Here is a 21,756-nt window from a genome sequence, read left to right as displayed (position 1 = left end):
CTTTCGGCAAGATATTTATCTTTTAAATAGAATCTGTCTGTTTGTTCTAGATCATGCAGTTCTTAAGAATAATATTTTTTAACATTTTAATCGAACTGATTGAAATAAATATTCATTTAAGATTGATTTCCCTTTTTTCTTTTTTTTTTTAAAGTACCACCCTTATGTACATGAAAGAAACGTAAAAAACTTAGAATACATAGAGTGCCATAACAAAAGCACCGGATTTAATATATCGAAAAAAGGGCTTTATTTCTAGAACATGTAAAATATTTTTATATACTTACAAAAGATAAAAGTTTCGGTTTAAGAATGTCGAGTTTGATTTGACATGGAAACATTATCATTATCTCATCATGGTTGCAAATTAGTCGACATACTAGATCTATACAATAGCGATCTTTGATTGGGAAAACTCATTACAAGAATGGAGAAGCTTCCTAACAGTTATGCATAAACTGTTAGGGAGCTTCGTGCACCATTTGGTGGTGAAAGCTATTTTATTCTTCTTTGGAAACGTCGCACTTAAACAATCTGTGGATTGAAGAATATTCATCTGCACTTTCCGACAAGAATTGTTCCTGTTCCATAATTCACAAATGTTGTAAATTGAATAGTATTAAACCTGCTAAGTGAACATAAGGCAACGTTATTACTCGGAAAGGGAAAAACCGTAAGCCATTATTTCTGCATGCTAAGAAAGCTCCAAACGAACACCAGAAAAGTACGTACTGTTTGTTACGTTTCTGAAGCTAATCACTAGTAAAAAGAGAAAATACTTCGACGCAGAAATAAGTTACAAAGTCTTTAAATACATCTGTAGCAACAATAAATAAAGTAATCGACAAGAATCACAATTTAAAAGAGCTAAGAAATAATATTCACCAGTTTTTGCCGAGGCATGTGGCTAGACGCAGAATAATTTGCCGATTCTTGTACGAATACTATTTAGCAGGAGGTAAATGAAATACGTTGTGACCTTTAAGCGTGTGTTTGTCTAAATGACTTCAAAAAGAAAAGGTCGATTTATTATCGAAAAAGGAGAGAACAAACGCAAAAATCTGGTTCCGTCAATGCAAGGGAAGTTTTATTAAATTTGATGATTAAGACACAATAACACGCCGAATAAATACTAATTCAGAAGTCAAACAACAAAAATCAGCGTTATTACTTGTTTAATTTGATGATTGTCGCAGGATTTTCTTACAATGAAAAATTAAAAATAAGAAGAGCGGAAAAAAAGTTAAAGTCGACTCAACATACTACCAACAGAAGGTTTTCCGTCTGATATTTACAGAATAAATTCCAATTTTTATACCAATAAATTTCAACGAGCAGAAAGTACCACTGTATTCCATCAAAAAAAAAAAAAAAAAAAAAAAAAAAAAAAAAAAAAAAGGAAGACTGATAAAGGTATTGCATATTTAAATTTTTAATGTATTGCTTCGAAGTCCCCTGATGTTTCATCCATAGACTGTTATGCCTTTGGTGTCTTGGGAAGAGCTCTTTCTAAGTACAAACCACTCACAATTGATGGACTCTTAAAAGTAGTGGAGATCAGTATCCCTGGAAATTTTGCGAAAAGATATTCTATCATGGAAATCACGATGCAGACGTATAATCCAAAAAAGGCTTTCAGGTTGAATATTTAAAAAATACTCTTTACCTTTCGAAATTCAATACGACGCTCCAGAAATCGCTCTAAAAATATGTATGCATTATTGCAAATCTCGAAAAAAAATCTGAATTTAAAGATGAAACTGAACGTGTCATTATCCACCTTGATAGCCAGATACATCAAAAAGTGCTTACGAATTCCATTGAGAGAATGCGATGTTGCAGAGCAAGTTGTTGAAGACATTATTTTTCGCTCTTTAATTGGAATATTTACTTGTTTGAAGAATGTAAAAATATTTTCCATTTTTGAAAATAAAGCTTATATTTGGTCTTTTAAATCTAGTGCTTTTGTTTTCATACCCTATAACAGACTGCTAAATTGTTTGTGTATTCAGAATTTCTTCATCGCAATACATAGACTCAATAATTCTATAAATTGAAATTGAAAATATGAAACTAAAACGACTACAGTTCAGTTTAGTTGATAATACCAGATGTCCCCATTTTCCGTCATTCACCGTTTAATAGGTAGGGTCTCATATAATAAAAAATTTTGAAATACCATTCAGTCGAATGAGATTAGTTAGGTTAGGCTAAGCGGTATTTATTTAGAATTTTGGGTCAAGAGACCTTTAGCACCAAAATAAATTTGGAAATCGTGAACGTAAACTATAATTGTGACATTAAAATGCGGAATGAAACAGTGTTAAAAAACAATAACATATGCTTGACTGATCTTCTTACAGCACTACTCCGATCGCGTGTATAGGAAATAATTGCATTTGCGTAATGCAGGCGCGAAACTGTCATTGATTATTTTACGGGGAAACCACCGTTATTTGTTTAAAAAAACAATTCACTGGCTTGATTGAAAGGTTTGTCACCCAGTCAAACATTAGCAGCCGCGCTTAACGTATGAAGATAAATGAATGACGTACAAAATTTCACGGCTATATGGTATGTATATATCTTAAATTATGTATGCTAAATGTTTGTATATATCCTAAATTAATTTTTTTAAAGAATTTTTTTTTAATTTAAGGATTTAATTTTTCTATTTCACCATCATTTTTTAAGAATATTTAATTCCAATTATCGTATTTCCTCGCGCATGTTACCCCGTATATTCAAGTTCTGAAAATTTTAAAAACATGTGCACAATTTTTCCCGTTCCCCTATTATACATAGGTTTTACCTCTTTGAGGGCTAGTTTATTGATAAATCCTATTCCCTTGGTCATTTTTCTTTAATTCAGTGCATTCAATATGTATATGCATTTTGTATTAGCATTTCATCCGTTTTATTTTCATTTTCATTTATTATTTGAAAAGTGTTTTGTGCAGATTTTTCATTCTACTTGGACATGGCAGGTGTACTCCCACTTAAAAAACTTTTAAAATTTACTTTTAAAAATAGCAACAGGCAGGACACGTGTGCATAACAGATCATGCTATTTAAAACAGATTTAAAGTGTTAATATTTCATCACAGTTTTTACATTTATTGCATTTTCATGTTTGAATATATAGCATCGTATATTTTAGCAGTGTAGAAAATGAGTTGATAAAATAATAAGCTTCTTGTTATATGAGTAAAATCTGCGAAAGTGTTAAGTATTGTTTACATGATTATATAAGGTAATTGAGAGTCCGCTGAATAATATGCATTATATATAACAAAGCAGTAAACTTAATATTTTAAAAAAATATTGTTAAAGTTTATGTCATTCATATAAAATAATAATAACTTCAATTCAAATAATAATAGGATCACATATAACACCATACATTATATAGTTTCGCTAAAGAGTTTTCATACCAATTAACTACATTTCTTTATCAAATTATAAACAACTTATTTTTGAAACATTTATTTTCTTCCTAGACTTTATTTTGTTAATATAGAGTAGTAAGCTGTAATTCTTTATATGGTAACATGATTGTAGTAGTTAATATTTAAATTAATTAAAGAGTTAATTTATCTAAACATTGGCATCTTAAACACGATATATTACATATATCGGCTACAGAAGATACATTCATTTATATCAGTAGTGATTATTTATATATGTAGTGAGCAGTTATTAGATTTTAAAACAAATTGCGATGCATATATTGAAGAATCCATGAACTCAAGGAATAAGTTCAAACCGATGATGATGAAAACTTTGGCTGTAAGAATTATTTTCTTGAAAAGTAAATGAATGATTATTCTGTATTTTATTACTAACGAGCAATTGCATTTTTATGCATGAAAACATGGGTTATATTTAAATTTTAAAAACGTAATATATATATTTAAAAATGAAATGTATTTAAAAACCTATATTGAAATCTATCTATATTGAAATCTTCTATATTTGAAAATCTATTTGACATTTTTGGGGCTTTTAGAAATGAGTAATGTGGAATATAATTAAATAAGAATAGCTATGTACACCGTGTCACAAAAGATCTTTTTTATTCAACCTCTATTTTCGCAGCCATTGATCGTAGGCACACACTTCTAATAATAAAAATGTTTAAAATAACGCAAATTTTCATATTTTGGAAAGTAGAGACATCAATTTTACAAACATTTAACTTTTTATACGTTCCTCTGCTCCTTATATTAATATTTAGGAAATTTTTCTACTCTTTATAAAAAAATAAAAGATTTAACTCCCGTATGACAATAATTGACCAAAAATATTTAATTTTAAAATCTTCATATTTAATTTGCATTGAAGGATCTCTTAGGAGATAAATTAGAATACATCGAGGCATCTTAAATGCTAGTCAATGATACTGTTTTGTGATTTGTTATATCAGGGTCAATGTTCCTTCTAACCTTCTTCGGGAACATACAAGGACCTGACTCGGAACAGAGAGCTTACTAAAGCTATGTTCACTAATTGTGGTAAGTAGACAGGATACAGACGAAGGGTATACAAAACCCTTTATTTTTCTCTATATACAATAACTTCCGTACTTCGGAATACACTGACCCGCCACTTGGGGTCTAACGTAAAAGTATAAAAATAAAACTAAACTCTAATTTAACTTTAGAATAATACACGTGGAAGATTGGCCTTATAATAACAGGAAGCGTATGTAGCACAGAGACTGTGAACACTACAATACGTTTAATTTATCAAGAGGATTAAAACCTCTGGCCTGGAAGGCAAACAGCAACTGCGTAACTTCTAAGGTAAGCGGCCTGCTTTGACTCACTGCTTCCTCTCTCTCGCTTGGCAAAAGGCCACAACTTAAATACTTGGCGTTCGCCAGACAACTTTGCATAAAAACATTCACGCTTATAATTCTGGCCGGAAGTAGAAAATAAGAAGTGATAGTAAAGATTCAAAATAAAATAAACGTTAGTAAAACTTAAGATCCTTACATACTTCCCGCCAGAGTTAATTAGTTTGAAACTGAGGTCTAAAACGACCTTGTTGAAAACTTTTAGCTCTAGAATCTAACGCGAGGCCAATCTTTTACAAACATACTTCGCTAGAAACTAGAAATTTAAAAGAACGAAATTTGTTACAATAGCAGCTCCCAGGATATACAACAATCTTTTTTCATCTGTACTGCATCTAAACAGGAGCTTTTATTCAATTCTGGTTCCTTCCAGAGATCTGGAAGGAAAACTAGTTTAATGAAATGTTACACAATGAAATGGCAAGTAACATATACAATTATACTTCTCTTAACATTCTTATTTCATTCATGACTATTTTAATTATCTCTCCCAGTGCTCTCTGACATGTGTTGTAAAAGAACACCAAACACGAATGTGTTTCTGTCTACGTGTGCCACACTTCCTCCTACAATCAAAACACTAACGTGTTAAAATTCAACATAACGCGACCTCTTAACACACCCTAATTTCAACTCTAAACCCTGAGGTACTATTCTGAAAGTGGCTAACTCTAAAGTGTAGCGTCAGAGAGCCTAACTACATCATTCAACTTTTAACACATATTCGCCATGATTTAGTCTTTACAGTCACACGAATAACAAATTTTTAACATTACTTTCACTTTTACCATATCACGGTATTTCTTAACATTTAAAATAACACTTCAAATGTATATAAGAACACATCAACATGCCGTTAATTTTACACATTTGAAAACATACATTAGTAGTACATTGTTAACTTCTATTCTTTTCAAAGCAAGTGCCAATTCTTTCTACATTGAAATAATACATTTCAAAAAGTCTTTCAGACTAAAACTTCTTTCTTGCTAGAATGTTTTAAATAAAATTTATACAATAACTTTTACAATATTTAAGTTTTTACACAACGCTATTATACATCAACTTTAGTTTTACGCGCGAGTAATTGAAAAACATAATACGAAAATCGGTCACAACTCATTTCTCGCCCTTTTGGCGAAAAAGGTAGACCTCGCATGAGATAAAACTTCTTGAAATCTGCCACTTGCAGTAAGAATGAAAGATTAACTTAAGTTTGCAAAGTAACATAAAATTTTACTTATCTTTGTAATATTCGGACATCCTTTTCTGGGCCCAGTCTTTAAAGGTACTGCAGATAGTAGTTTGATTTATCCTCCTTCTTGTACGGGCTCGCCCTTCAGTGCTTTCCTCTGGAAGCTTCCTTTTTTCACCAGTTCGGCCACCCTTGAATACCTTCCTTTTCTCCTCTGCTTGTGGTCTTGGCCGTTTGATGGCAGCTGGTCTTGGCGGAACCGGGAAACTTCTGTCGTGTTCCTGCTTGGACCTCGTTGTTGGCCGTTCAAATTCTCCTTGCAACTTTTCCTCCGCCGCTGATGGCCCTTCCGCAGTTCGGCGACTTTTGCTGCGAAGAGTTCTGTCGGATGAGTAGATCTTCCGTTTTAAAGCCGGGTTATATTTGCCGTCATTTCTCTTGGTTCTCTTCACATACGTCGTCCTTCTCCCTTCTTCATTCTGGGGGTGTTCGTGAACTCTCTTTTCTGGACGGTGGAACGGCTTCTTTTTCTTGTTACCTTCAATTTTTCCGCGGGGCAATTTTCTTTTCACTTGCTTCTGTCTCTCATTGGCTTGCCCTTGTACTTGTCGTTTTTCCACCTCTGGAGCTTGTGCCTGCGGTGTCTGCCGTGCCGGATCCTGCAAAAGATCTGAAAAGATTTGCATTTTATTACGATCGAAGTAGGGCTTGATTTGATCAATGTTTGCGGAACAGGTTTCACCATTTCTGGCTTTTAACACTACTACAACGTGAGTTATTTTTTCTATAACATATGGTCCTTCAAATCGTGGAAACAATTTGGCAGTTTTATCTTCTGGTGCTGAAGAAAGTGAATGCTTAATTTTTAAAACTTCATCCCCTACTTTATAAGTTACTCCCCGTCGTTTCAAATCATAATATAGCTTCTGTTTTCTTTGTGCTACTTCCGTATTCTTTTTTGCTTCTTTTATTAGTTTTTCTATATCACCCATTTTAAATTCTGGGGCTCTTTGTTGCACATAAAATAATTTATCTAACGGTGTTATAATCTTTCTGCCTAGAAATAACTCAGCAGGAGTTTTGCCCGTTGTATCATGTTTTGCGGTCCTAAGAGCGAAAGCAAATTCATTGACATAGTTATCCCAGCTTTTATGAAAATTTTTAACATAACTACGGATAATTTTCACTATATTTCTATTGACCCGTTCCGCTATATTTGATTGCGGCCGATACGGGACCATTTTTAAATGACGTATGCCCAGTTTTTGGCACATGTCTTCAAATATATTACTTACAAATTGAGGACCATTATCCGATATAACTTTTAGGGGCGCCCCGTATTTTAAAATATATTTATTTAAAATAGAATCAGTAACTGATTTCGCGGAGGCTCGTTTTAAGGGAACAATTTCGGTCCATTTACTAAAATGATCAACTATAACAAGGAGATAGCGACTTTTATTTAACTGACTTTTTGGGAAAGGGCCCAATAAATCGATGCCAATTATTTCATTTGGAAATTCAGATTTGATACTATTTAGAAACCCGGCCGGGCGGAAATTAATATAATTAACTGCTTGACATGTTGGGCAGGACTGGACATACGCCCTTGTTAACTTTTGCAGTTCAGGAAAATAGACTGCCTCGCGTACGCGTTGGATAGTTTTTCGAATACCAGCATGAGAAGCTAAAGGGTTGTCATGGAGCTCCTGCAGGATATTTAATCTAAGACCAGCTGGGATAACAGGTCGAAATTCGTTGTTGGAATTCGTAGTTTTTGTATAAAATAATAGACCATCTATTAGTTCGTAATGGGCCGCCCTATTTCTTATCGCCACAATATCTTGGTGGCTAAAATTTTCAGGATCCTTCAAATACTCATAAATGCTTCCAAACTCAGGATCCTTACCCAGTTCCGTTATTACAGTTTCTCGGGAATTTATTGTACATGCTGTGAGCATTGCCACCTTTACGGCATTACCTTGTTCGTCAATTTTAATTCTTGATAGGGCATCTGCTACGATATTTTCCTTTCCGGGGGTATGCTTGATTACCAGATTATATTCTTGCAGCTTGAGTGCCCATCTTATTAACCTTGGGGATAAATTTTTCCCTGAGTACAATCTAGTTACCGCCGCACGATCAGAGTACACTGTTATTGGCGCCTGTTCAAAATAGACTCGGAACTTTTGCACTGCTACCAGAACTGCAAGAGCCTCTCTCTCGGTCGCGGAATAATTTCTTTGTGTTTGATTTAAAGTTCGGCTAAAAAATGCCACGGGCTGCTGATTTTGCGAAAGTACAGCTCCTACCGCATAATCCGAAGCATCCGCTGAAATTTCTAAATTCTCATCCTTTTCAGGAAATTTCAACACAGGGGCTTGCGTTAATGCTCGTTTTAATTTTTCGAAAGCACTATTGGCTTCGGCCGTCCACGAGAATCTTGCCTTTTTCCTTTTTAATTTTAACAATGGCTCAGCGATAGCCGCAAAATCTTTTATAAAGGATCTATAATATGAACAAAGTCCTAGAAAAGAAGAGAGCTTCTTTGCCGTGTTTGGAGTCGGATACTTTTGTACAGCGATTATTTTTGATTCATCTGTCTCGATTCCTTTTTGAGATATTTTGTAACCTAAATATTTTAAATATTTTAATTCAGGGGCTGCAAATTTGCACTTTTCGACATTAACTTTTAGACCGGCCTCATTTTATAAAGAAAACACCTGTCTTAAATCCTGTACATGTTGGTCGAGATTACCACTAGTAATAATGATATCGTCTAAATAGATAAATGTGGACTTTCCAAGAACAGTTCTTAACACAATGTCCATGCATCGCTGAAATGTTGCCGGGGCCCCTGAAAGGCCAAACGGCATACGCAAAAATGCATAAGTGCCAGACTTGGTTATAAAAGCAGTCTTAGGCACGTCCTCAGGCCTCACCCCTATTTGAAAATAACCAGTCGTTAAGTCTAAAGTCGTCATAAATTTGGTTGATTTTATGTTCCTTAAAATTTCTTCTATGATCGGTAACGGATATACCGGATATTTCGTTATGGAATTTAATTTACGGTAATCAATAGCGAATCTCCACCTTTTTGGATGCTCCAAAGGGTAGTCATTATTTTTCTTACATAAAACCACCGGGCTAGCATAACTACTTGAGATGGGCGTTATGATCTTTTTACGTAGCATATCGGTAATATGCCATTCTATAATTTTTTCCTTATTCTTATCATACCGGTATGGTTTTTGGCGAACTGGCATTGCATCTCCGGTATCAATACTATGGTTAATAACCTGAGTAAATCCTGGAATATCACTAAATAACGAAGCAAATTCACTTACCACTTGTCGGATTCTATCTTGCTCATCATTAGGCAGGTGGTCAAGTTTTAACATCGGCGGTTCAGCGTTTTCAGTACGAACTGGTTTCATTGTCAGCTTAAGGGACGCTTCATTAAAATCCAGCGTAGCTTGGGTTTCTGAAAGAAAATCTATTCCTAAAATTAAATGTGCTTGCAGATTCTTTACTATAAAAAACATCACCTTTATTTGTTCGTCCTTGATACGGATATACAAAGGTACTTTACCTACGCACTTACATTTTTCTCCTTGCGCCGCTAACACTGTCGTATTATCCGCATTATATATGCGGTATTTGCGAAAATATTTCCTAAAAAAATCTTCCACCACACAGGAACACTGCGCGCCGGTATCCAGGAGTGCGGTGGCTGGGATATTATTCACCAAGACTTCAATCTTCGGAAGAGTCAGATTTTTCACCATTACTGTATTTAACTTGTAGGAAGAGGGGTTTTCTTGGCCTTCGGATTTCCGCACCCTCTCGTCAGCAGAAATCCGTTTTAGTTTAAATTATTTTTCCTTTCCGTGCTCTCCTTCTTTTTCCACTGACCTTGAGACTTTTTTCCTGGGTTGCTATTGAACTGTCGACGTTCGCCGGCTGTTTTTGAATGCTCGGGTTTCCTTGCCCACTGATTCGCTTTTTCTCCGTAGCCATGTGCTTGAGTTTGCTGTAGTCTTGGCGTACCAAATAGGTTTCGCTGTTGATACTGGCGTCTTCTTTCGACGTCCGCCGTTCTTCTACTTTCAAACTGGATTGCTAGCTCAAATAACTTTTCCAGTGTAGTCGGATTTCTTAATTCAATAAAATCTTGCACTTGAGGTAGTAACCTCGGCAAAATCACTTGAATTATTTCAGGATCCGAACGGTTTCCATACAAGAGCTTGAAAACGTGAATTTTTCTTAAAATAAAGCTCGAGAGGTTTTCGATTCTTTGTTGATATATACTGAAAAGTTCCGTTTCTAATTTCGCACGATCCCTTACAACAGGGAAGGCTTTTAGTAGGGCAGTCTTGAAATTTTCGTAAGTATAGGTGGGACTTCCTGCTTGACCCAAGAGACTTCTGCCTATACATTTGAACCAGTTAAGCGCTTGGCCCCTCAAAGCGCTGGTAGCTAAGGTAACTTTTTGAAACTCGTGCACGGGGTAGAGCATGAAGTGGTCATCCAATTTTTCCAAAAAACTGGTTACCGGTGAGTTTCCATTAAATGTTGCTTCTGGTTTCATCGAAGCGCGCATGGTCTGGACGATGTAACCAAATCCTTCCAGGGCGGCAGCTGGCATTTCTGGATTCTGAGCCGTTTCTGCAGGCAGCACAGGTTCTTCTTGAAACTCGGCCATGGTTATTCTTCTTCGTTGGGCGCCACTATCAGGGTCAATGTTCCTTCTAACCTTCTTCGGGAACATACAAGGACCTGACTCGGAACAGAGAGCTTACTAAAGCTATGTTCACTAATTGTGGTAAGTAGACAGGATACAGACGAAGGGTATACAAAACCCTTTATTTTTCTCTATATACAATAACTTCCGTACTTCGGAATACACTGACCCGCCACTTGGGGTCTAACGTAAAAGTATAAAAATAAAACTAAACTCTAATTTAACTTTAGAATAATACACGTGGAAGATTGGCCTTATAATAACAGGAAGCGTATATGTAGCACAGAGACTGTGAACACTACAATACGTTTAATTTATCAAGAGGATTAAAACCTCTGGCCTGGAAGGCAAACAGCAACTGCGTAACTTCTAAGGTAAGCGGCCTGCTTTGACTCACTGCTTCCTCTCTCTCGCTTGGCAAAAGGCCACAACTTAAATACTTGGCGTTCGCCAGACAACTTTGCATAAAAACATTCACGCTTATAATTCTGGCCGGAAGTAGAAAATAAGAAGTGATAGTAAAGATTCAAAATAAAATAAACGTTAGTAAAACTTAAGATCCTTACAGTTAATGTGTTTAATTTATAATATTATTATATTTGGTATGCTTAAAGAATTTTCGCATGAATAATTTAAAAGCCTAAAATGCTTTATTAGTCACAAGCAGTTTTATTGCTTTAGGATCATTATCTGGTAATCGGACTAAAACAAGTCACAAGAAGTTTTATTACTTTAGGGCCATTATCTGGTAATCGGACTAAAAATGAGTTAAAGAACAAATATTTGTTCACTTTAAATTAATTACAGTTTTATTAAATAATATTACGAGTTGGTTACGTGCCCGTATGAACCTGCCAATGTTTCAAGAACATCATTTAAATGAGATTCTATGAATAAGATCTCGATTTTGAAGAAAGTTACATTGATCACTTTTTTCACAATCATCTGCATAGATATGCTCGTCACGTAACCGCTTATCATCAGAAAGAATTTTCTGAACGCTATTTTGTTTTCATAAGTACGAATTCAAACGTTTCGTTCTTCAACTTGTGCACAGCTCCTGAATATGACTCTATATTTTAATATCAACTATCTCAGCCAATTGTCGTACGATATTAAGATGTGTTTTATTTTTTTATAACGAGTACAAAATTTCCCAGGTGAAAGATCTGGTATCGGAGGAACATGTATTTTATGCATTTTTTTTTTAATTTGAAAATACGAATACAGGACTCTTTATGTCATTTAAACCATTTTTGTAATTGGATATATATGTATCTAAGACCAAGGTAAGAAATTACTCTCTGCCTCATTGTTTGGATTAACTTATTCTAAATTTAGTAGTGTACCTTAAGTATCGTATTATAAGAGAAATAAATTTAAATTGTGAATTAGATATTTGGGGAAATTGCTGGAACTATCCATATATAAGTATGCCAATAAATAAACTGAGTTAAATTATCCTAAATATCATAATAAGCTACATTGTAAGGTACAGACTGATTGTTTTTCCGCATATCTATTCGTAATAACTGAGGAACCATTCAAATAAACTGAGGACTTGCGACAAATCAACTGCAATTTGATACTAAGGTTATTCAAGGATAACTGTTTTTCGTTTCTTTTTCCCTCTACTAAGGTAAATATCTGACTGGCTACATATTCCGACATTTTCTCAAAAGAAAGTAGAATTAAATATAAAAAAAACGAATTGAGACCAGATCAAAGAGCATAAATTAACAGTGAGGTTTTAGTCATTAAATTAGTACAAAATTCATAAGCGAAAATGTATCAGAACTCATTCGTAATGACTCATTATGGATCAGATAAATGTTTCAAGTTTTAAGTACGATAAATGATGCTTAAATCTTGATTAAACAATTTAATAATAAATGAAAAAAGCTATATCTATTTGCATGTATGGAATATTTTTTTTCTATTTTCCCTTCCCATCTTTTAATAAATATTTTGCGGTAAAGTCCTGAAACATTTGCAACGACGAAAGTTAAATTATACTGTTTTTGAATAAAATAAGGTCAAAATACGCAAAATCATATAAATGAGTTATTGACAGTGATGTTGATTTAATGATGTCTATTCCCAAGTCTTATTGGAAGCATGTTGCTTGGGATACAACTGGTTGCATGGAATGCTAAATACTTGGCTTCATCGAATGCCTAGAGGACAAAGAGGTTTTCTGAACGTTTTTTAGCGTAACTGCTTTCAACCGGATTATAAACTAATTCAAAACTTAGCTGTTCATGGGAATTTTATAAATTTTAATATCGTGACCAGTGAACTTTATGCGGCAATGCTGTAGATGCTGTGATAAACACCATACCTTTTGCGATGCACTACAGGTTATATGTCAGTACCGGAACTATGTTTAAGGTGAGTTTATGACCTCTCTGTCCGAAATTAAACGATTTCTCACAAAATGAGAAATAAAAGGATTTTAACCACTCCAACCAGTTCACCTAGCAGAGGTTGCTATGGGTTTTTTCTTTCTTCGCACTGGCATCACCTTTGTTTTTCTAGTTGTTTAATTATTTATTTTTATATGCATGCGAGACAGCTATCTATAAAGTATGTGGTAATTAAGAGAAAATAAATATCTATCAATTTAATTATTTTTTGGGGGGATTAGTGTTTTATAAATGGGAGATATTTTTGGTTCGAACCCTAATTTTTGGTTGAGGATTTTCGCAGTTTTGATCTTAGTGATTTTGTCTCTGCGTGTCTTTTATTAAAGGTAAAAATCCTTATATTTTTTAAGATCTTATTAATCTTAATAATTTTTTTAGGATCTTAGTTAAAATCCTAAAAAAATATCCTACCATTTTGCATTAACAGTTATATCTGAATGAATTAATTTTTCTGTTGGTAAATTATTTTAATACATGCAGGCAAAATTCTTAAATATTTAGAGGCCATTCCAAAGACACTGAATTTATACCTTTTGCTGTAAAGAAGTAAATTTAAATTCACTTTATGCCTTGATAACGTTATTCATAGATTTTATTCGCCTTCCTAATTTCGTCAAACATACTTTTCTCTTTGTTGTAGCACACTGAGAAAATACCTACAAACCAGCTTCATCTCTCGCCTCCAATTTATCATCAGCTGATGAAAACGGCTCTTATTTAGGGAAAGCTGTGGAGGGAAAGATACACATTTTTTATTCCTGAGTAATTTTTAAAAACAAAACCATAATACATGTAAAGTGCTTTTCAGACTGGGGTTTATTTGAGCTAACGGAGACAATTGACGTAGCCGGCCCATCTCCAAAACCAGTTTTTCCCCAAAGCGCGGCGAGTTGAAAAATCTGAACTATACGTATAGTAAAGCTAGTCGAAACGTGAAACAGACTCCGTTAGCTCAGATAAATTCCAATCTTAACGGCCCTTAAAGTTTCACAGTAAATATGTTCCCAAAATAAATGTAAGTTTTAAAACTACCTTAATTATCATTATAAATGTAATTAAACTTCTTGTGAAAGGCTATCTTCTTTCTTCCGGTATAAATCTGTTTGGCGAAGAAAACTATTTCTTGGAAACAGAGCCTTTAAAATTTCGCACATAATTATCGTTCGTGAGAAGCACACTCCAACTCAATGCCACTTAAAAAAAACGCGCTTAGAACGAGTGGCGTTAAACGATGTATTCTGTCTTATGACACACAAACTTTGAATTGTTAATTTAATGTTATTTAAAATATATTGTAACGTTCGTCTACGTGTGACCTCTTTACTGAGTTACTCTATTTGTTTGAATTCTGGTTCAACACTGGAGATACAGTTTCCCCGGGATGAAAAGGTAGGCTGAATTTTAATACTTCTATTGAAATAAAAGCCTTTAAAGAAAATTAAAAAAAAAAAAAAAAAAAAAAAAAAATCTGAAAGGTTTCAGATTTTTAATTACGTCTCAAAGGGGCGTTTTTCTGACATTTTGTCTGTTACCTTTATTTATTAAATATCACGTTCTTCGCACTTAAACCATAAAATTTAGTTCAAGAACAATATCTCAAAATATATAGAGCCACATAGAGCGATATTTAAGAAAAGCTCTACTATGTCGTCCTGTGTTTGATGGTTTTGCTAGAACTGGCAGCTCCGTACCATTAAATGAATGCATCGAAAAGGGACCCAATCTAATTGAGATGATTCCGACAATTTTAAATCGGTTTAGGTGTGGAAATATCGGAGTTGTTGCAGACATCAAGCAAGTCTTCTTACAGATAACCCTCAATGAAAACGATAGAGATTTTTTACGGTTTATGTGGTAGAAAAGTGGAGATACGCAACAGTTAATCACCTATAGAAATTGCAGAGTCGTATTCGGTATTTCAAGCAGCCCTTTTTTACTTGCAACTGTTTTGAATCATGTTCTAGATCGAGTAGATGAGTCTTTGAAAGGACTTGCAATAAAACTGAAAGATTCATTTTATGTGGATAATTGTGTTGCAAGTATTGACTCTATTGCTGACTTCGAATATTTCAAAAGAAAGTATAAAAAAATTCTAAAATCAGCTAAATTTGACTTATGTGGATAGAGAAGTCATTACCTTTGTCAGGACTTGTGTTTCTCTTGATTTGCTTTGGAAACATGATGTGTCGTGAATAGGAACAGGGAGCTTACTCAGGCTATATTCAAAAATGTGTGGTATAGACGACACAAGCAGGAAGGTATACGAAACCCTTTATTTTCTATACTTTGTAGGAACTCCCGAACTTCGAGATACAGAGACCAACCACTTGTGGTCTGAACGTAAGAATATAAAACTACTAACTAAAACTCTAACTAAAAGCTAACTTTGAATTAGTATACAAATGCCTAACATTAAGACTGGCCTTTATTTAAAAGGGTGCGTATGCAGCACGCCAAGCCGTTCAAACTACAATACGTTTGTCAAATATCAAGAAGGCTAAACCTCTGGCCTTAAAGGCAAACAGCAACCGAGTGAAAACTCGTAAAACTGCAGTGGCAAGCGGCTTGCTTCCTAAATCTCCTTCTCTCTCCAACTATTGACAAAAAGCCACAACGTAAATACTTGGGCGTTAGCAAGACAATTTGCATAAACAAGTTAAAGTATGTAATTCTGGCCGGAAGTAGAAAATAAGAAGTGATAGTACAGTTTTAAAATAAAATAAACGTTAGTAAAACTTAGAATCCTTACACATTCTTGAGATACAAGATTCCTTTGGAGATAGCTCAGCTTATGTAGATGAAAATGAAGGATTGGTTTTAGATCTCACATGGGATACTAAAAATGACACCCTGTCATACCAATTGACAGAAACTGAGAAGAACAATGAACCCATTACAAAACGAAAATTTTGTCTAAAGTACATCAAATATTTGATCCCATAGTTTTCATTTGCCTGATAACGTTAATTCCTAAAATGGAAAGATCGGTTACCAGAAATTAAAAACCTCAGGATACCTCGCAGACTATCTGATTGAGATCTTAGTTTATCCGACATAACACTGCATACATTTTGTGACGAGTCTAAGTTTGTATATGCGACTTGCGACTTGTATTTTACTTGGAACTGAAAAGGAGGGAAATGTAAATTGTTAATTAATACAAGCTAGATCAAGAATTACTCCTTTGAAGAGATTGTGGATTCCGAGGATGGAATTCCTAGCATGCCTTATTGGGGAAAGATTAACTAATGCAGTGAAGAAAGATTTGAATTTAGAAAATATGCAGTCAGTCTACTGGTCCGATTCTATGGACGTACTGTATTGTATTCAAAGGGAAGGCCCTTGGCAAACGTTTGTATCAAACTGTGTAAATGAAATTAGAACTCTATCAGAATCTAACAAATGGAAATTTGTTCCTGGAACTCAAAATCCTGTAGATATGCCATCAAGAGGTTGCTCAGTAAAAGCCTTACTAAAGCAAGAATGGCACAAAGGACCTCCCTGGCTTAAAGATTCTAAAGATAAAAGGCCGGATTATGATCTGTTACCTGACAAAGATGTGGTAAATGCAGAAAAGAAGAAAACTATAGAGTCTTACATGAATCAAAGTAATGATAATTATTACAACCACATATCGTTCTAATAAAAATAATTAGAATTACTAGAACTAGAATATATAGGTTTTATAGGAATCCTAAGACACTATGTAAAGTATTTCTTCCGTCTTCTTTGCATGCTTTCATGATGTAGTGTTCAGCACACTGGGCGCGTATTCGAGAGGTCTGTGGTTCGAATCCCGGCGAAGGCATTGCTCATGTTTCATGTCGCCTGCTTTTAAAAAAATCCTAATGTCTTTACAGTGGCGCTCGAGCTAAAAAAAGGTGGCGGATGATGATTCTCCACCACCAGGATTTGGCGATTGGGCCACTTCGCCATTCAAAAGGAGGAGTATATAAGGTAGTTCTCCCGTCTTCTTAGCATGCCTTCGTGCACATTCTGCGCACAGTGGTCTGAAGTGGTCAGCACATTCTGCGCGTATTCCAGAGGTCTGTGTTTCGAGTCTTGACGAGGGTATTGCATTTTTTATCTCTCCTGCTCTTAAATATATCCTAATGTCTTTACAGTGTACTATAATTTCAGGAGAACTATCGGCTTAAGAGCTTAAAGAAGCTGAACTTACAATTTTGAAAAAAGTTAAGAAGATTCTTTCCATAGTGATAAAACTCAACTTTTAAAATCATTGTCGACATTTACAGACGCTGATGGAATTTTGAGAATTAAAACTACCTTCTTTTGAGAGACGACGATGAAACTTTCAGAGTCCCAGTGGTTCTGCCATCTGATCATCTTGTAGTTAAGTGCCTAATTTTGTCTAAACATCAAGAACTTGGACATTTTGCAGTACAGTCGTTAATGGTAGTTTTGAGGGAAGATTATTGGATACTGAAAAGTAGACGAACTATAAAAGCAGTAATCAAAACTTGCACATTTTGTCAAAGATTTAGATTCAAATCCTCTGATATTCCAGTAGGAATGCTTCCTGAAGATCGCAAAAAAATGCCTGCGTTTTCGAAATTACTGAAGTGCACAATACAGGTCCATTAGTACTCAAAGAAAGAAAGAAGGTATGAATCCTAATGTGACAAAGATGTGGTAAATGCAGAAAAGAAGAAAACTATAGTGTCTCACATGAATCAGAGTAATGTGCAGCTTATAGAGTAGTATAGAACTTCTGAATTCTCTATCAACAGACAATTTCTTATCGGTACTTCAAAGATTCATAACTCGTCGCAGTCGCCCTGTAGTGATATATTCAGAAAACGAACCTAACTTTACCGGTGCTGAAACTTGGAAAGATTAAAAATATCCATTTTACTTATTATTTCCATTTACTTATTATTACTTATCCATTTTACTTACTATTACTTGGAGATTCACTCCTCCAACAGCCGCCTGGTGGGGTGGCTTTTCGGAGAATTTTATTGGCCTTCTAAAACGAATTCTGAAAATGATTTTGGGACGAGCATCTCTAAACTATCAAGAAATAGAAACCATTCTGTGTGATTGTGAAAGCCAACTAAATGCTAGGCCTCTAACCTATATCAGTTGAAGATACAGAAGACATAAACCCATTACCTGATTTGAAGACCAAACCTGATCTATTTTTTAAAAAAAGAAATCGCCTAAGTAATACTATTGATTTTGATCAGATAAAAACGATTAGCAAAGACTTGAAAAAAAGATTAGTTTACAGAAGAAAGTTGATCTTCGAGCCAGGTTTCGAAATGAATACTTGGGACAATTGTACCAAAGAACAATAGCTCGAAACAGAGTTTATGTTCCTAACGTTGGAGATGTCGTATTAATATGAACTGATAACCTCAAAAGACTGTATTGGCCTTTATGAAGAATATTATCGATTTACACTAGCAAAGATGCAGTAGCTATAGAACCGCCAAAATTACAACTAAACCAGGACTTGTGACTAGACCCGTCAAAAGGCTGTATTTTTCAAAATTGGATGGAACCCATGTTGCTAATGTGGAGAATGTTATGTTAGGAGAACTTTCTGTAAACCAAGAGAATCCCGATTACCATCGCTTTACAACAGGAACTAGACGAGTTGTTCAACCTCGCTCAAGATATGGACAAAAAAGGTTTTGAGTTCCGGATCAATGTTGCCGAAATTCAAAAGGGGAAGTGTTAAAAACAGAGGCTTTAAAATTTCCCGCATAATTATCGCTTGTAAGAAGCACACTGCAACCCAACGCCACTAGAATAAAAAACGCGCTTAGAATGAGCGACGATAAAAGATATATTCTATTTTAAGATAGACAAAATTTGAATTGTTATATTAATGTTATTTAAAATATTATTCGCCTACGCGTGGCCTCTTTATTGAGTTACTCTATATTTTTAACGCTGGTTCAACATCGGAGATGCAGTCCCCCTGGAAAAAAAGTTAGGCTGAACTTTGATGTTTCTATTGTAATAAAAACCTTTAAAGAAAATAAAAATTACTAATTTTTAACACTATTATTGTTAACTGTCTAAACGTAGCTTGAAATCCTGTGGTACTAACTATATAATTATAATGAGTATGTTAATTAATCCATTATTTTATTATTTACCTGTACTACTGCTTTCGTCAGCTGTGTATACATATATATATATATTTACACACATCTATATTTTACTTCGGAAAACAAGTGCAAAATTCGTCGTGTTTTACGAAGCTACCAAAAGTAAGTAAACAACTCAATAATACAAAGGAGGTATAAACAATAATAATGAAATGCAATAATATATAAAATCTAGATTTGAATAGAATAAAGAGTATGTATAATAATACCAATAATACTATAATAAAAATACTAAAGTATTTCTGTGAAAACAGAAATTTGTCATTTGATTCAGGAATACTCGGCGAACGCATCCGTTTAATATATTGAGAAAAAGAAAGGTTTCATGACATGTATCATTTGAATTGGATTATGATTACTCCGTGCTCTTGACACAGGGCACGTGTGGAAGATTTCTGAAGGTTATTTGCCCGTTTCTGCTTGTTCCCATTCGTGTTGCCATACCTGAGTAACTTTTTCTACTATCCTTGATCCGATTAAATTCAAGTAGAAAGGGAAAGTAACAATTATGTTCGATCGAGTGATCACTATTTTAAACGTAAAAATCGGAAATCTCATTACCGCATGTGCAAACACGTCCTTTAGCATACCAGAATTCCAGTAGTCTTATCCCATTTTTATGACTATCGAGTATTTAGTTTACCGCTTCAATGCTTGATGAGTTGATTTAAATATGCGAATGCATGAAGCATAGAACTGCTTCAGACCTTGGCCTTTAAATAAATATAAATTCTCTAGCTCATAATTATTAGGATTCTATCCAGCCACTCTGCGTTAATGTATTGCCAACTAATGTGTAGCCACAACACATGCGAATGTGCTGCCATTCGACAAAGAGTACTCTTTTAATTGTCCATAGTTTTGTCTGTGATATAGACTCTGAATCTTTAAGGATGGTGTTAATTCCATTTTATTATATTGTTAGTATCATTTTATTATACCTCAGTGCAACAGAAACAAAGCCTATTCCCTAAAATCATTGGTAAGTTGGTAAGTGCTTTTTTAATATCTTCCACGTGCACGAAACTTTTATTTCAGCTATAAGATGCAAATTTGATAGTCTCGGAGGCTGGAATTCTTGATTATATCTTCTAAATCATTATTCTTTTGATATGATTCAACGAAAAAAATAGAAAATATTAAACCCAATTTAAATTTAACAGAATTTAGAGTTATTATCCAGGGTAGTAAGAGCAGCGTTTAACATAAAGGTCTCAAATATTCGGAAAATGTGCAGTTTTACTTTGCCGGAGTGGCAATTTTTCACTTGAACAAATGAGAAATAACTATTATTTATGATGCGAGTATAAGGTATCACGTATGCTATTATATATTATATAGCATTCTCTGTTATTAAATAATGAAGAATTTATATTAATTTATGTATGTACGTATGTATGTTTCTCACATTGTGGAGAAATGGCGACTTTACTGCCGTCAAACTTTGAATGTAAATAATCCTGCACCCGAGCATGTGTCTTCCATGCGAATTTATTAAAATTTTGTCTAGCAAAGTGAATGATTTGAAAGCAATGTGTTGCCACACGGTAAACGTTTTTTAAAACTCAGATTTTTTTAAAAAACGTTTTGCCACTGTGCGAAATAAAATATTTTTATTTTCCACGTGTGTGCTAATGTGTTGGTATAGTAACCCTAATATATTTTCATGTAAAAAAGAATAACACATTTCATTTTTCTTTAAGAGTTAACCTGTCTGTTACTTATTAACGAAAAGAGTGATTTAAAGCAAAAAATGCAGTTCTTCATCTCCACTATTATTAATTACTAGCTGGAATTCTAAAAATAATTTCTTTTTATAGAAACTATTTTAGGCAGTTAATTATAAAAATGGATGAACGAGCTCATGCACGTGCGAAAAATGATCAAAATAAAAACATATCCATTTATCTCCGCTATAAAAATGAGCGTTTATTCAACATAAGGCAAAAAGAATACATGCAGAAGCAAAGGGGGGAAGGAAAAATCTCAGTGATGTGGTGCAGCAGTGAGCACCCAAAGCAATTTTTTGAGGCCCGCAAGTACACTTCAATTATGTATTTGTTGTGAATATAGTGCTTACAGATTTTTGGTGTCCGCCAAAAACATCGCGCAGAGAAAACAAAGCAAGGCAAAAACGTCGGGGTTATAAAACATCGTGGGAGAAAATAAAGCAAAGAGAAAACATCGCAGTTCTAAATCATCGTTGCACAAAATATCGTCGTCGAAAATAAAGAGGTTTAAAAACTTCGCATTTTAACTATCGCCATCGAAAATATCGTGGTAAACCTACAAATTATCGCTGACATGCGTTTTTCAGGCTTTAATAATTGTAAAAGGGTACTCGCATAATGATTTGTAAGTGCAAGATGGAAAGAAGAATAATTTTTCAC

The 21,756-nt window shown here is 34.3% G+C and overlaps 1 protein-coding gene across 1 annotated transcript in view; it reads left to right on the top strand.

Annotated features, from left to right (window-relative positions):
* Positions 1-2,450: 2,450 nt before the first annotated feature.
* LOC118204023 (alkylglycerol monooxygenase-like) overlaps positions 2,451-21,756 on the top strand; it is a 121,882-nt gene continuing 102,576 nt past the window's right edge. The window contains exon 1 of the mRNA XM_085826097.1: positions 2,451-2,574. The gene's annotated coding sequence lies outside the window, so the exon portion shown is untranslated. The remainder of the gene's footprint in view (positions 2,575-21,756) is intronic.

This window comes from Stegodyphus dumicola, chromosome 10, assembly GCF_044657685.1.
Source record: "Stegodyphus dumicola isolate Sdum_Otavi_A_Nest chromosome 10, ASM4465768v1".
Classification (NCBI taxonomy): domain Eukaryota; kingdom Metazoa; phylum Arthropoda; class Arachnida; order Araneae; family Eresidae; genus Stegodyphus; species Stegodyphus dumicola.
This window is presented reverse-complemented; position numbering and strand designations above follow the sequence as displayed.